General features: G+C 32.6%; 1 long non-coding RNA gene across 1 annotated transcript; it reads right to left on the reverse strand.

Annotated features, from left to right (window-relative positions):
* Nucleotides 1-8,058: 8,058 nt before the first annotated feature.
* On the reverse strand, nt 8,059-11,456 carry LOC107792377 (uncharacterized). Its single transcript, XR_001649519.2, has 3 exons — nt 11,267-11,456; nt 10,525-10,626; nt 8,059-8,425 (listed from the first exon to the last, which is right to left on the reverse strand). It is a non-coding gene; the product is annotated as an uncharacterized LOC107792377 (long non-coding RNA).
* Between the last annotated feature and the right edge of the window lie 4,245 nt (nt 11,457-15,701).

Consider the following 15,701-nt stretch of genomic DNA (forward strand, 5'->3'; position numbering starts at 1 on the left):
AAACGGTACGGTACAATACAATGCAATAGAATACATTATAAAATGACGGAGAACGATGATCCAAACATAGTGCTAGGCGACCTACCCTGTTTTGGCCAACAAAGGACTAGAGAAATTTTTAGAGATTTATGAGTTATTAAGGGATTGTTGGAGAAAATATCTAGGGTGAGACTGAGAAAAGATATGAAGAAAAAGAGACAATATTATAGGATTTGCGTGTTCCCAATTTTTTTGTACTGACAATGCTCATTATTGGCTAAATGGTTATAAATTGCTTTCCAGAGTTGTATATATGTGTCATTTTTCTTTAATAATTTGTACATATTAAATTAATTATTTTTTAAAAATATATGATATAGATTAAAGCTATTGAGTTTAATCGAACATGTAAGTTATACTCTAGTTCCGCCCTTTTCTAACATTTATTTGCACAATATATTTAATTGAGATAGAGAGAGGGGGAGGGGGGGATTCTCTTTTTGAATAGATTTAATTATTGGTTAATTGTTTCTGTTGGTGTGTTTTTGGACTATTTCACGGATGAATTGTCTCTGTTTCAATATTTTCAATAATGTAGTCTAAGGAATCAACATTAATATAATAGTAATAAATAAATAGTAGCTATAGGAACCTCTATTGGACAAAGATATTTCATTGACATACTTATAAATTATAAAGAACAAGTAAACTTGAGGACTTCTAAAATATAAAATATTTGCCACTTGGAGAATAAGAAACTTAATAGGAAATCCATCCACCTATCAAGGAATGTCTTTTTCATACATGAAATAGTAAGCTTTTGTTTCCTTCAATTTGAAATAAAATAAATAATCCCTGTATAATTAAAATAAAAATGTCGTTCTTTTCTTCTTTGAAGTATTTTGAAAAGCCATATAAAAATTTTGTCAGGTTTCGTTCTCTTTCTTATTTATGGACATCCAAGGGGGAGTGTTATGATAAATATCATGTTATGGTGGATGTCTACTCTTCATCCATGATCTTCATGTCAAATGCTTAATGACATATTCAATGACATATTTTCTATGTTCAATGACATATTCCATGACATATTTTCTTCACTTTTCATGCCTATATAAAGGTCTTGTAATAGATAGGAAAATACACACAATTGAAGAAGAAATAAGAATCTCTTCCTCTCTTTCTCTCTATATCTCTTAGTTTGTTTTTGCTTGTTCTATATTGTTATTTTGGGTTATATTTTATAATACGTTATCAGCACGAGTCTTTAATATTTCATTTATATCATCATACCTACGACATTTCATATGCCATGTTGATAGTTTGCTTATATTGTCTATTTTAGTCATATTATATTTTTCAGTAATGTTTTGGTCTTCTTCAACTTCAAAGTAAGCCACAAAATTAGGCATAAAAGTTGAAGTGTTGTAGCAAAATTTCGTATGGTCTTTTCATATCTCGCCATGAAAATGAAAAGGAGTTATATGTTAGTTTGGAGCGAATGAAACAACGTAGGACCATCAGATGCTAATATTTGGTATAGCCTTTTAGTGGTTCTATAAATTATAACATAATTACTACAAAAGTTAGATATGTATATTAGGTAGATAATAATTACTACTATATCCTAGAGGTCCCATGAAATTAAATTTCAAGCATGTTAGAGCTAAATACTGTTAATCTGGAAAAGGTGATTTTCTTACTCATAATAGTTATGTCACATGATCATGTTGGAGGAATGGTCATATTACTTCAAGGATTTTAATATGTTAGTAATACTACGTTGAGATTTTATTCCGATTTTGTTTGGCTTCGTGATGTGACTCTATTGCTTCTTTGAGAAAGAAAAAATTTTGCGAGTGAAAAACTGTATACTTAGGTTTCTATTTTAGTAAAGGCAATATTTTTCGTTAATCGTCTGCTTTAGGTACAGGAAAAATAATGTCAATTATATTATGATCCATACTAATCTAATTAGATGCAACATATTTTTTTTATGTTGATAGTTGGCAAAGTGATATCATTATGTTTTACTAGTCTATTTGACATCTTCTATTAACAGAATATGCTAGCAATAGTTATTACTCATGATTGTTTGCTTTCTGAAATTGTATATTTAGTTATGTGTTTCAATTCTTGTGTATATTTTATGTAATCATCATGCATTAGTTTGCAGTAACACATCATATAGTAATAACGCTACATGGTGACTTTCTGTTTTGAAATGTTTATATGTAAGATACTAGTACACGAGTTTGTACTCTATCATATTTTTGTTGATAATAGTTCTTATCATTTCTATTTACTTATTTGTGGCTACATAAAATTATGTTCCATTCCTAAAAGTGAATGAGACAATTTGTGATAAATATTATATGAGGGTAAGACGATAGGTTCAAGTCCCAACGCACCATAAGGATAAGACATCAGATTTAAGTCCTGATGCTCCATGATGATAAGAGTTGGGTTTAAGTCCCAATTCATTATAGTCTAACATGCCTTTATATGGGTACGACATTGGGTTTGAATTCCACTGTACCATATTGATGATATATAATGACTAAAGAAAAATAATATATTTTTCATGAAAAGGCATGAAAATTGTCCCACTTAATTTGCTCCATTCTTGAAGTGAATGTGATAGCAGTGCATAAAGAGTTTCAAAGAAGACAAGTGGTTGAACAATGAACGTGGGCGTTCCAAATATCAAAATAATAATAATCATCACTATGATTATAAAAGGAGAACAATAAGGATTCTCAAAATAGTCTTTCAAAATGTGAAGGCAATGCTTACCATCAAATTGGTATGAAAATAATAAAGCACATCGTTGATTATGATCCATTCCTTGAAGAGAATGTGACTTGTGATAAGCATTGAGAATGCAAACTCATTCCTAAAGTTGAATGTGGCAATATGTGATAAAAGCAATGAATAAAGACATGCAATTCATGATTATATGAATACCACACAACTCACCTCTAAGAGAGGTTTGAGTAAAATAAAGAAAATAAATATTATTAGCCGCGTACATGTGATACGCCAAATATTATTTTGTCATGCCTTATAAAAATTATTAAAGGCAAAATTAAAGTAAGAAATGATTTTGTTTATGATGATTTTGACCATGACAATTTATTATGATAGAATTTTATCCGTGAAGGAGACATTTGCCATGTGAATGGTATGATAAAAGATCTTGTAGTACAAAAGTTGTTAAGAACTCCGGAAAAACTAATTTGTTACTACCCGGATGAATAAACTTATTCATGACATTGATATTGTAAAGTCTCAAAAGAAACTTTTTGAGTTTCAAATATATAAGTCAAAGTGATTGGCATATTGAGACTATAAATGAAAGGAAGATTGAATATCTTCATATTTCTATAATCATACCGGGTAAATATGAAAGGTTACCCGATCTTCTTTCTATTTGTACTACACAAATATAAGCATGATGCTGGAATCATATGCCACAAGTAAACTAGAGGTTTACTAAAATAAATATTAATTGGTATGACCGGTTGACCATTTTGGTTCAATTATGATTGCGAAAAATTAATTAAGAATTACATTGACATATATTGAAGAATAGAAGATTCTTCAAGAATTCTCTTGTGCTGCTTATTCTCATGATATACTAGTTAAAGGTTGGGATTGAATCCCTTGATTTCTGGAAGGAATAAAAGGTGATATATATATGGGCCCAGTCACCTGCCATGTGGACCGTTTACTATTATATGATTTTAATAGATGCATCTATTTTATGGTCACATGTGCATTTGTTATCAACTTGCAGTTTGGTTTTTGCAAGATTGTTTTTATGGTCACATGTGCATTTGTTATCAACTTGCAGTTTGGTTTTTGCAAGATTGCTTGCTCAAATTATTAGAGCACAATTCCAGAATATAAATTATGATGATTTATCTTGATAATACTGCTTTAAATCCAAGTTGGTTTAGCGAAAATTGTATGCCTCCAATTATAGCTAAATCATTGGTTATGAGAACAAAACTCCCAAAAATGAAATTTGGTATGAGATGTATTATTTAATATATACCAGCACTTATACGCATCTAGCCAAGTTATGAAAATTTCTCCCGATCACAATCGGTTCAGGGTCAGGAACTTTCTATATAGAAATATGAATGTGCTATATGATTTAATTATGCCACCACAATGCACAAAGATGGGTTCCCAAAGAAGGTTGGGAAATGTGTTGGTGATCCCAATATTATGGGGAGAAAATGGATAGATATAGATCCTCGTACAAGAAAATATGAACTTGAAGTTTAAGTGATAATTAATTTATAAATTGTTGTCAGACGCATTTGCTGACCCAAAACTAAATGTCATATTTCAGCTGTTAATGTTCCAAATAGAATAAAGTCCATGAGGGACAGAGTCTATGGCATGCATGAAGCGTAACAGACCAATCGGTTCCAAAGATAAAACTCCTTAAAGAAGGAGAGGGGCAAAATTGTCATAATAAGGAGGCAAATGCTCTAGAAGAGCACCACGACATAACACTTCGTAAGACCTCATGTGAGAGGCTCAGGTACCTGAAAATAATGAGATAAAGAGATCTCAATAAGTTATGTCTTTATTGTGTAATAATTGAACCGATATAAAATGATCGTCGATGATATTGTTAACATAATGTAGCGCTCAATATTATTAATATTGACGAGGATCTTGAGCTCAAATCTGTCCTGAAATTTGGACAGATAAATGATTGGCCAAATGAAAAATACGCAATGAAAATTGACTTCACTTGAAAAAATGTGAAGTTGGACGGATAGTCCCAACACCTGAAAGTATAAAGCCAATGGAGGTATAAATGTGTTCTTGTGCAAACAATTCATGTCGATAGACATAAAGACGACTTGTGACAAAAGAAAATTAGTAAATATCCTCACATTGATTATATGGAGACATGTTCTCTTATGGTAGATATAATTATTTCAGGTTTTAATCTGGCAATACATGAAAACTTGATATGCGTACAATGAAAATCATTGAAGGATTAAAATTGTGAAGCATATTAATGTTTTCAAGAAATCTATTAAATAAAGCTTCAAAAATCCTTATACGGATTGAAACAATCAAGGCGCATGTGGTATAATTGCCTTTGTGAGTACCTATTGAAAGACGGGTACAAGAATGATTCAATTTGTCCTTGTATCTTTATAAAAAGATTTGGATTTGAATTTGTTATAATCTTTGTGTATGTTGATTCAAATATCATTACAACTCCCAGACAGCTTCCTAAAGCAGTAAACTGTTTAAAGAAAGAATTTGAAATGAAAGATCTTGGAAAGACAAAATTTTGTCTTGGTCTACAAATTGAGTATATGAAAGATGAAATTTTTATCAATCAATCAGCATACACTGAAAAGATTTTAAAGCGATTTTATATGGATAAAGCACATCCATTTAGTACCCCGATGGTTGTGAGATTACTCGATATAAATAAAGATCCATTCCGACCTCATGAAAATAATGAAGAACTTGTTGGTCCTGAAGTACCATATCTTAGTGCAATTGATGCACTAATGTATCTTGCTAACACTAAAAGGCATGACATAACATTTTCAGTTAATGTCTTAACAAGATATAGCTCTGCTCCTACAAGGAGACATTGGAGTGAAATCAAATACATATTGTGTTATCTAAAAGGGACTACCAATGTGGGCTTATTTTGTGGCAATAATTGCAATCCTGATCTTGTTGGTTATGCCGATGTAGAGTATTTATCTGACACACACAAGGCTTGATCTCAAACATGCTATTTGTTTACATGTGGAGGCACTGTCATATCTTGGCGATCGACTAAGCAATCAATCGTGGCTACTTCTTCTAATCATGCTGAGATAATTTCTATTCATGAAGCAAGTCGAGAATGTATTTGGTTGAGGTCTATAATATATCTTATTCGAGACAAATATGGTTTGAAGTGTGACAAACTACTCATAATTTTGTATGAAGACAATGCAGCATGCATAGCCCAATTGAAGGGATGATTCATAAAAGGAGATAAGACAAAGCACATTTTACCAAAGTTATTTTTCACACATGATCTTCAAAAGAATGGTGATATCAATGTGCAACAGATTCGTTCAAGTAATAATATGGTTGATTTGTTCACCAAATCTCTACTGATGTCAACCTTCAAGAAACTGGTGTACAAGATTGGGATGCGAAAGCTGAAGGATGTGAACTGATGCTCTCATCAGGGGGAGTTAATACGCGGTGTACTCTTTTTCCCTTACAAGGTTTTGTCCCACCGGGTTTTCCTTGCAAGGTTTTTAACGAGGCAACCAAAAGGCGTATTTCTAAATATGTGTACTCTTTTTCCTTCATTAGGATTTTTTTTCCCATAGGGTTTTTTCCTAATAAGGTTTTAACGAGGCACATTATTTATGGACATCCAAGGGGAAGTGTTATGATAAATATCATGTTATGGTGAATGTCTACTCTTCCTCCATGATCTTCATGTCAAATGCTTAATGACATATTTAATGACATATTTTCTTCACCTTTCATGCCTATATAAAGGCCTTGTAATAGATAGGAAAATACACACAATTGAAGAAGAAATAAGAATCTCCCTTCCTCTCTTTCTCTCTATATCTCTTAGTTTGTTTTTGCTTGTTCTATATTGTTATTTTGGGTTATATTTTATAACACCCTATTTTTGATTACCTAGAGGATACTGACAATAAGTTATTAGGAGCACTAGATAATTATTTATAGAATTTTTTATTTCAGGAAAATAATATTTGTTTATTAGATCAAAAATAATTTGCAGCTATAACAACCAAACACCAATTAAACAACATTTATCTACACACTCTTTTTGAAATAGTTATATGACAAGAGGTTTATTTTAATTTAAATGCTTTTTACAAAAATGAAGCCGTTTCAATAGAAAATCTAACTTTTCAAGCAACTGGCATTTGGGGAAGAAAAGTACATGAAGAATAAAAACACAAAAATAACTAGATAACAAAAATGTGTAGAAATTAGAATATAGAGGCAATGCAAACAAGCTGGAACTGAAGTGTAGTTGCGTCAGTATGCTTACATTGGATCCAATAAGAGTCTTTTTTTAGGGAGAAATTCAAAAATGGCCAGATTTACAAGTGATCATTCAAAAATTCACAATTTCAAAGGTAATTGAAATTTAGTCATTTTTCATGTAAAGATAAATCTGAACGAAAACACTATTCAAAATCCGAAAAAATACTTCAGCATAATATACTGGAGTTCCAGTATAATATACCGATCCAGCATAATATGCTGGAAGTTCATACACAGGTGCACCGAACTCCAGTGTATTATACTGGAGCCAGCAAAGTATACCGGTCCAGCATAATATGCTGGAAGTTCATACACAGGTGCACCGAACTCCAGTATATTATGCTGGACCAATCTCTGTTGCAGCAAAATAGTGGCTATTTTTCAATGACTTGGCAAACACCGACTATTTTTGAATGACCAGTCCGAAAACTGGCTAGACCATGCTATTTTTACCTTTTTTAAGTCATTTTTAGAGTTTTTACATTACTAGAGAGGTGATGCACGTGCATAGCACGGGCCGACATATTAGGTATTTAGTTTATGCACATGCCTACTTGTTAGGTATTTCGTTTCTTTTAAACTATGGTGGTGATGGTATATAAACGCTTCTTATAGAAATTAAAAATTTTAGTTCATGCCTACTTGTTAGGTATTTAGTTTCTTTTAAACTATGGTGGTGATGGTATATACAACGCTTCTTATAGAAATTAAAATTAAAAATTTTCTCAGTTAACTCACTTTTCTTAACCAAGCAAGAATATTCATCTTTCTTCTATAGTTCTATTATTTCTATCATGTTGTACTCGTGAACTCTGCTAAGAGAGAACACATAACCATGTCCTCAGGATTCTAGAGTCTCGAGCTTTATGAGTGTCTGATGCATTTGGCAAGTTAGCCGCAATGGTTTGCTGCATCACAAGGAGCAGTCGGAGGAATAACTATTCTTGAATGATTATAATTTAGTGCAAACTCATTCTTTGTATGTTCCACTAAACATAAAAAATAATTAGTATCTAAGATTAATAACAATGTTAAACTGGCCAACATAATTATCACTTTCCGAACACAAATTAATAAACCTCTTAATCTTTTCCACTTCCAGTTCTTCAACTCATCGGTACATGCAATACGGAGAGAGAGATTGTTGCACATGTTAAGAAGGAAATAGATTTTACCAAATCATTGAGTCCATTTGAATACAGAAGAACCAATTTTTCTGTAACTTTTCTTCTCCTTGTTTCACAAACTTATTTGACCACAAAGCTCACCATACGTCTTCGCTTCTGATTCCCATAATGTTGGCCAATAGGTTCGTATGTGAATTTCCTTTCAGCCACAATTTGATTGTAGCCTTCAAACAACTCTGCTAAATGCAAAATAGATAGTCAAAGAATAGTGATTTCCTGCAAAAGAAATTTAACGACAAAATCCTGTCCCAGACAGGAAAGAGAGAAAACTGTAAGTTTTAACTTTATGTGGCAACATAGAGACATCCTCTGTAATCTCTTAAACATAACATGGAAATACAGCTAATATGAAAAATTGAACTTATTTTCCTTTCATTCATATCATGTAACAGAACCAAGTGTCATTAACTCATAATTGTAATATGACAAATCAGGTGATACTTGACATGTATGTATAGTACTGAGTAAGCCAAGAGGAAATTCGTTAGTGCTAAATTGAACAATATTCAATAAGCTTTCTCACCTTTAAGGAGTTTTACATCCATAGAACTCTAATGTCCACAGCCACAAATATTGAATAGTATAAGCAACTGGTTACATGTAATTATCACTTATAAAGGTTCTGTTTTTTGCTCAAATGGTTACTTTTAGACCATAGCTCATGCCTTGAACAAATTCAAATATCAATTCATGTCAAGCACATACATCATACAAAAAGGAAATTATTCATGTACAGATAGGTCATGTCTTACTACAGAAATCTTCTTTAAATCTCCAACAGAAACATTCAAGGTTTCATCTTTGATAAGGTAGAACATTTAAGGTTTCGACCTCTAAGCAAAATTTTGACAGAAAAAAAAAAAGCTTAGAAAAATATTTTGTTACCTCCTTCTGTAGTAATGCCAAGAAATGCTTAAAACGTTAAAGCTCCCGTAGTACATTATTCCTCTAACAAAAAAGAATATAGACTAACTATAGATAATCAATAGAAAAGCTTTCATTTCTCTAACTGAAAAGAATATACACTAACTATAAATAATCAATAGACAAGATTTCAAGTATAAAAGAATATAACAGAAAAAGTCTCTCAAGTTGCCTATTCTGTGGAGAGCTTGTTAGTCGAAAAACTATCAATCTTGTTTAGACAAACAACAAATTTAACATCTAACCTTGTGTAGAAACGAAAAAAGAATTTCCCGTCACGAGAGCAATTACTCCATCAACTCATGAAAAATGCTGTGACGTTCTTGTCAACAAGATTATCGTTCTTTAGCTTGCCAGAAAAGTATGTGTTTGAAATCAGGGGAATAAGTTTTTAGCATTAAATTCACTATACTTAGCATAAGGGCAGTAGAAAACACGAGTTCATAGTTGTACAATCCATTGTCATTTGATGTCATACCAACTTAAAAAATTACAAATGCACAAAACACCTATACACACGTTCAAGTGCAAAGTTTTGCAGAATAAATTCATTCTAAGTATCTCCTTTGAAACTTATCCCTACAATATTGGTTAATGTACATAAATATTACAAGCTATATTCACTATAATGTTTGATAATCTATCCTACCATACTAACTGTGATGTTTAATTGTTTATTGTGTATATGTTTTGACGATGCCAAACCAGATAGCATGTAGGAAAGAGTTCACATGGGAGAAACTAAATATCCACGGAGAGAGGGGGAGGGAGGGAGGGAGGGAGAGATTTGGTCGTCCTTAATCTTTTGTGCACTCTCACAACTGGAAGGCTACGATGTTACCATCTTTCATTAGACTATGTCAAGAACTAACCTGAAATATGAAGTCATGGAAAATCTTCATACCTCCTTTTTTTCAAGAAGGTAACATAAATTTTTATGGCTCGTTTGTGGAACTGATTATAAATTTGTGATCCTAAGTGTATTCGCAGATAAGCAATAAAGGCCTTTATAGAAAAGCTACTGTAATTTATTGCTAAGCATCTCATTCGACTGCCTAATTTTCTTGCATTGACTGTAGAAGTTGAACTAATTGATGAACTATACATCAATTTGCATAGTTACTTATAGGAACATTTTTAACCAAGTTCTCTTCATTGTGATTTTCAAGCTGCTAAAGATTACTGATAATTTCAGGCTTAAATACCGTACATAGACATTACACTGCATAAAACTGAGACTAAGATTTTCTGCAAGCTTATCATACAATCATCTCATATTGCTGATCCTAACAAAGATCAATTGTGATGGATCTGACAAATACTAATATTTTGTGGAGCGAAGTTGACTAACCTTCCATGGTGCCAGCAATCCTATGAAGGCTGGAAACCTTCAATCACAAATTAAGAACACCTGAATCATCACTTAGGGCATTGGTTATTTCAGCTGATCCCTCTGTCATATTTGAAAATAATCAAAATAAGATTTGTGAACTCCATTACACCAAATAAAATGAGTTAGACATATCATCAAACACTTTGGATGCATAATCTACTTCAACAACTACAGTATTATTTATGTTCACATTAAACAAAAACAAAGCAATGAATACAAGTGGCTGAAAAATATTAAAATATGCAGGTGTGATATTGTCTTATGTTTTTTTCCTTTAGAAGAGATTGGAACACAAGCCGGTGAAGCATATACATCAGGCATATATTCGACGGGGCGGTTCGAGAAATTTTGGAAGAAAACAAATTTTAGAAAAATGAACGGAAAGAGGCATGTAATTATAGCGGAGATCGAAACAAACCTTAGGTGGGCTAGCTTTGCAAACAAAATTCATACTTTTGCTACTTTAGATTTTTGATGAGACAATTTAATTTTGGAGTAGCTAATTTGTACTAAAAGAGAATTAATCAAAAAACATCAGGAAATAATTACCCAAAATCATACATCGGCATTCATCAAGGTATACAGTTTTAGGCATGCATGTGAAGATTAAATACAATTATTAAGACTCATATAAATTGTAGAATATAGCACGAAATTACCAACAAAAGGGCAACACGCAAAGATAGACTGGGGAACTTACCAGAACTGAGAGCTGAAACTAACATATATCCAAAAAAGTGCAATGAACGAAGAAAATTGCAGAAACACTCACCATCAAAGAGATATAGAATTTTTTTAAAAATTACTCCTACCAAGTAGTGAAAGAGAGAGGAAGAAGAGAACTGGAAAAAGGACGTAATGCGCTTAGATGACCAGACTATTAAGTGGGATGGAAAAGAATAGTTTCTACACGTGTTTATAAAGTAGTACACGCCTCACAGAATAGTAGGAGTAAATTCTTGGATAACAGCAAAATTACAATATTACCCTAAAAAACTCCACAATTTTGAAAATACAATTCTTATTGCTTATTGTACAACCACATATTGCAGTGTTCGTACACTTCTTCACATTTATATATAGTAGTAGTAACTATGCTCCGTCCCATATTACTTGTTCCCTTTTCTTCTTACACGTCCCTTAAAAAAGCTTCTTCACTTTTCTTTTTACACGTCCCACATTACTCACTTTTCTTTTTACTAATTTACATATATATCTTTAGTAACGCGGATAAATAATATGGAACGAAGGGAGTAGTAAACTAGTCAAACTATGGAGAACCCCAAATTATGGACCATTTGATTAATAAATTGGGTCAAATGGGTGAAAAGTAAAATGAAAATTCATGTAGGCTGTTTTTGATAGGAAGGATGTTTTCCAAAAATATGTCATTTTTTGGCAAGCAACACTTCAAGAAACATTTTCCATTAAAAGGGGAAAAATAATTTAAGTGGCTTATGTTTTTTTTCCCCTATAGTCCATCTTTTGAAATTGTTTCTAAGTAAATTTTAGAAAGCGTTGGATAATGAGACAGAGTATCTTCTGAAAAATATTTTCTAGAAATATTTTTTGTCATACAAACATACCTGTCGGCTCTATCTAGAATATTGGACTTGAGGCGTAGCAGATGTTTCGTTCTATGTTTTATTTATTTCTTTTCAATTAGAGTTACTCGTAGATCTTAAAACTGGTATATCTTATTGTTGTCTTCCCCCTCCAAAAAAAAAGGTGAAATTGCACTACCTATTGTTTGTTGCTTAGTACTATTAGGAATGCAAAAATTCTATAAGATAAAACCATCTCAAGGAAATGGGGCAAACTTAGGATGAATGATAGCTCAAATACTGCTATCATCATGCAATAAGGTAATTGCTTATTGAGTTTAAGATCCACGTCATCAAGATGTAAAAATTATTTACATAATCAACTCACTTGTCACTTGTAAGGCATTTAGAGGTAAATCTCTACGATAAGCATTAATCACTAACCTGTTAAAAATGGTAACTGACTTAATATCATAAGTTAAACTACACTAACAGTATAAAAATCTTTATCTTGTCAGAGTGTGAGTGCATTATAACGTAAATTCATGGATATTATGTATGCAATCTAGAGCTATATGGCTAGATTGTCACTGCACCCTCTCCTAGACTCGAGTCCGGAATCAAAATGTGATCTTTTTTGACTCAAACGATCGAAATGCGTGGAAAAAAAAATTTAGTGACCAAAATACATATAACGCCCTTTTAAAGGGCGCTATACCTTAACGGGCAAAACGGCCGTTAAGATATAGCACGGTAAATATATGTACTATACGCAGTATTTACATTTTAACGCATAGTGCATTAATGAAGTGCGCTATACCTCTATGCTTCACTTTCTCTTTCTGTCCCTGCAACAACAGCTCCTCATTTCTTTTCGTCTCTTCTTCCCCTGATCTTTGTCAGCATTATTGATTGGTTCATATGTATTGATTGATTGTGTAAAATGTTCTATATTAATATATGTGTATTTTAAGGGAAACAACAAGTAGTCGTTATAGTATAGTGGTAAGTACATGTGTACATGGACCGAGTTGGTTCGGTTTTTATCAAAATCAACCCAAACCAACTATATCGGTATGGATCCGTTCGGTTTTGTCGGTTTTTCGGTTTTTTTGTTACTTAAATATTATTTTAATCTTACTTTGTTAAATATTTAATAAGTAAATATATGTATTTAGTAAAAATATAAACAATTGACAAACATATTATCGATTAAATTATTCTTATGGGAGAATTGGATTAGTACACATAATTGTTATTTTTTTAGTCGTATGACAATAATTTTTTGTTGATGTACGCTTTAATCGAATTTAGCAATTAAACATAAAAATCGGTATGAACCTAAATATTAATAATTACTTCACATTCAAAAAAGATATATAGATCTTAACATATGATATGAATATGGAAGAACAAAAAGATAGACGCATTTCAGTAACACTTGATAAGAAAGTGAACATACAACCCATTATTTTAGGTCAATAAATATGGAGCATTTCATATTCTATTAAAATTTATATCCCACAAAAGAATCCCAAATATTTTTGGACATTTTTGAAAGAAAATTCTATATAAAATCTTAAAAGTATATATAAAAATTATATATTTATATGTCGGGTTGGTTCAGATTTTTTTTTTACTCAATACCAATCCAAATCAAACCAAATCAAGTCGGGATTTTGTAATCGGTTTGGTTTGACTTTTAAATGGTCACTCAACTATCCCAAATTATCTGTTAAAGTCACTTTCCTTTTTTTTGTAAGAACAAAGTGATAATAGGTGAATTGGACTATAATTAGGCCTTAAAGAACCACCTTCTTGTATAGCTTTTGTGGTAAAAAGTAATAACAAAATACTCTGATTAGTTCTTTTCATGCTTTGCAGGCTATATACAATAAAAGAAGTCTATGGAGTACTTTTGGGATCAATTATGGAGAAAAAGAGGCTAATCGTACAATATCCGCTAAGTGCACCACGCGAAGGCAGCAAAAAAATCAGAACTGGAGATGGACTGTCGCAGTCCAGGCGTAACCGCGGTCGGACCGCGGCAGAAGGCTGTTGCGGATTCTGAGAGGCTAGTTGGCCGCGGTCCTGGCGTAACCGCGGTAGGACCGCGATAGGAAGCGAAAAATTGAGGGACTGAAGTGCAAAACACGAGATTTTTAGCCCAAAATCCTATATTAAACAATAGAACTCGTCCAAGGGAGGCATGTATTGTTTTAGAAAGTACTTTGGCAAGAGAAACAAGTGTGAGAGATCACCCAAAACATCATATTTTCTTCTTTTCTTTATTTTTGTTGCAATTTTGATCATGAATATTTTCATAGTTTATTTACCCATTGTCATGAGTAGCTAAATCTTTTGTCTAGGGTTTTGATGGAACCTATTGAAGGATGAACTTCTTGAGTATGTTAATATAGTTTGCTAGTTTAATATCTATTTGTTCAACTACGTGTTTGTTGTAGTTAATTGACAGGATCCTTAATTAGCTGTGCCTATTTAGTATGCATAACTCGGGAGAGAGTGCATATTTAGGTAATTGTTGAACAACATCACTCCCAAAGTATAAGAGGGATCTATAACTGCGGGTTTAAAGGCGAGATTAGGGATAACGAAGTCTTAGGTGCAATCTAAAGTGAACTGTAATAAACAAAGCCAGTTAGCGTATCTCGGGAGAGTGCGTCTAGTAAATTATCGTGATTACTCGGGAGAGATTCACGGTAAAAAGAGTGTTCATGGTTGAAAGAGATGTGTTGGTAAATCTATATGAAACATAAACAGAAGGGATTCCATCAATAGGGGAAATCACTACCTTTGAACCTTCTCATTATTGTTCACAACTTAAGCTTATTTAGTTTACAACTGTTTATTGACTTTCAATCTTAGTTATTAAATATACCATCAACTGTTATTCACAACGTTTGGGGAAGTTGATTCTAAAGAATTTAGTAAGTCCAACGAAAGTAATTGATAGGTTAATTCTCTGTGGATTCGACTCTGGGCATAAATACTCAGGTTATATTTGCAACGTCCGCATTGTCCTTTTATAAGGCATAGTTGGGCGTGATCTAATTTTGGTGCCGTTTCGGGGGAGGTAACGGTGCTATCAATTACAATTGAAAGAAGTACAAAAATTCTTATTGTAGTCATTTTTTCTCTATACCCAATTTTTACATTGAAATTTTAACGTTTATTGACTTGGTTGCACAAGTGCATGCCTAGAAACTCATCGAGATCTGGTGAAGTATTTGAAGCATTATCAGATCCCGAGAAAGTTTTCAAGGCCTTGAATTGGGCTAATCGGAAAAACAAACAACAACCAACAACTGCACAATTCGAAATAGTCATGGGGGATCACGAGGAAAACCCAACGGTACCAATAGTGCCAGAGGCTGCTCTCTATGACTGGGCACAACCCACAACTGAAAATCTATCCACAACCATTGTAGTTCCGCAGATACAGGCTGAGTCATTCCAAATTACGAATAACATGTTGCACTTGTTGCAGAATAAGGGACTATTTTCGGGGTCGCAAGTCGAAGATCCTCAGCAGCACTTGAAGAACTTCCTCTCTATCTGCAAAACCCAAAG

Source organism: Nicotiana tabacum, chromosome 5, assembly GCF_000715075.1.
Source record: "Nicotiana tabacum cultivar K326 chromosome 5, ASM71507v2, whole genome shotgun sequence".
Taxonomy (NCBI): Eukaryota; Viridiplantae; Streptophyta; class Magnoliopsida; order Solanales; family Solanaceae; genus Nicotiana; species Nicotiana tabacum.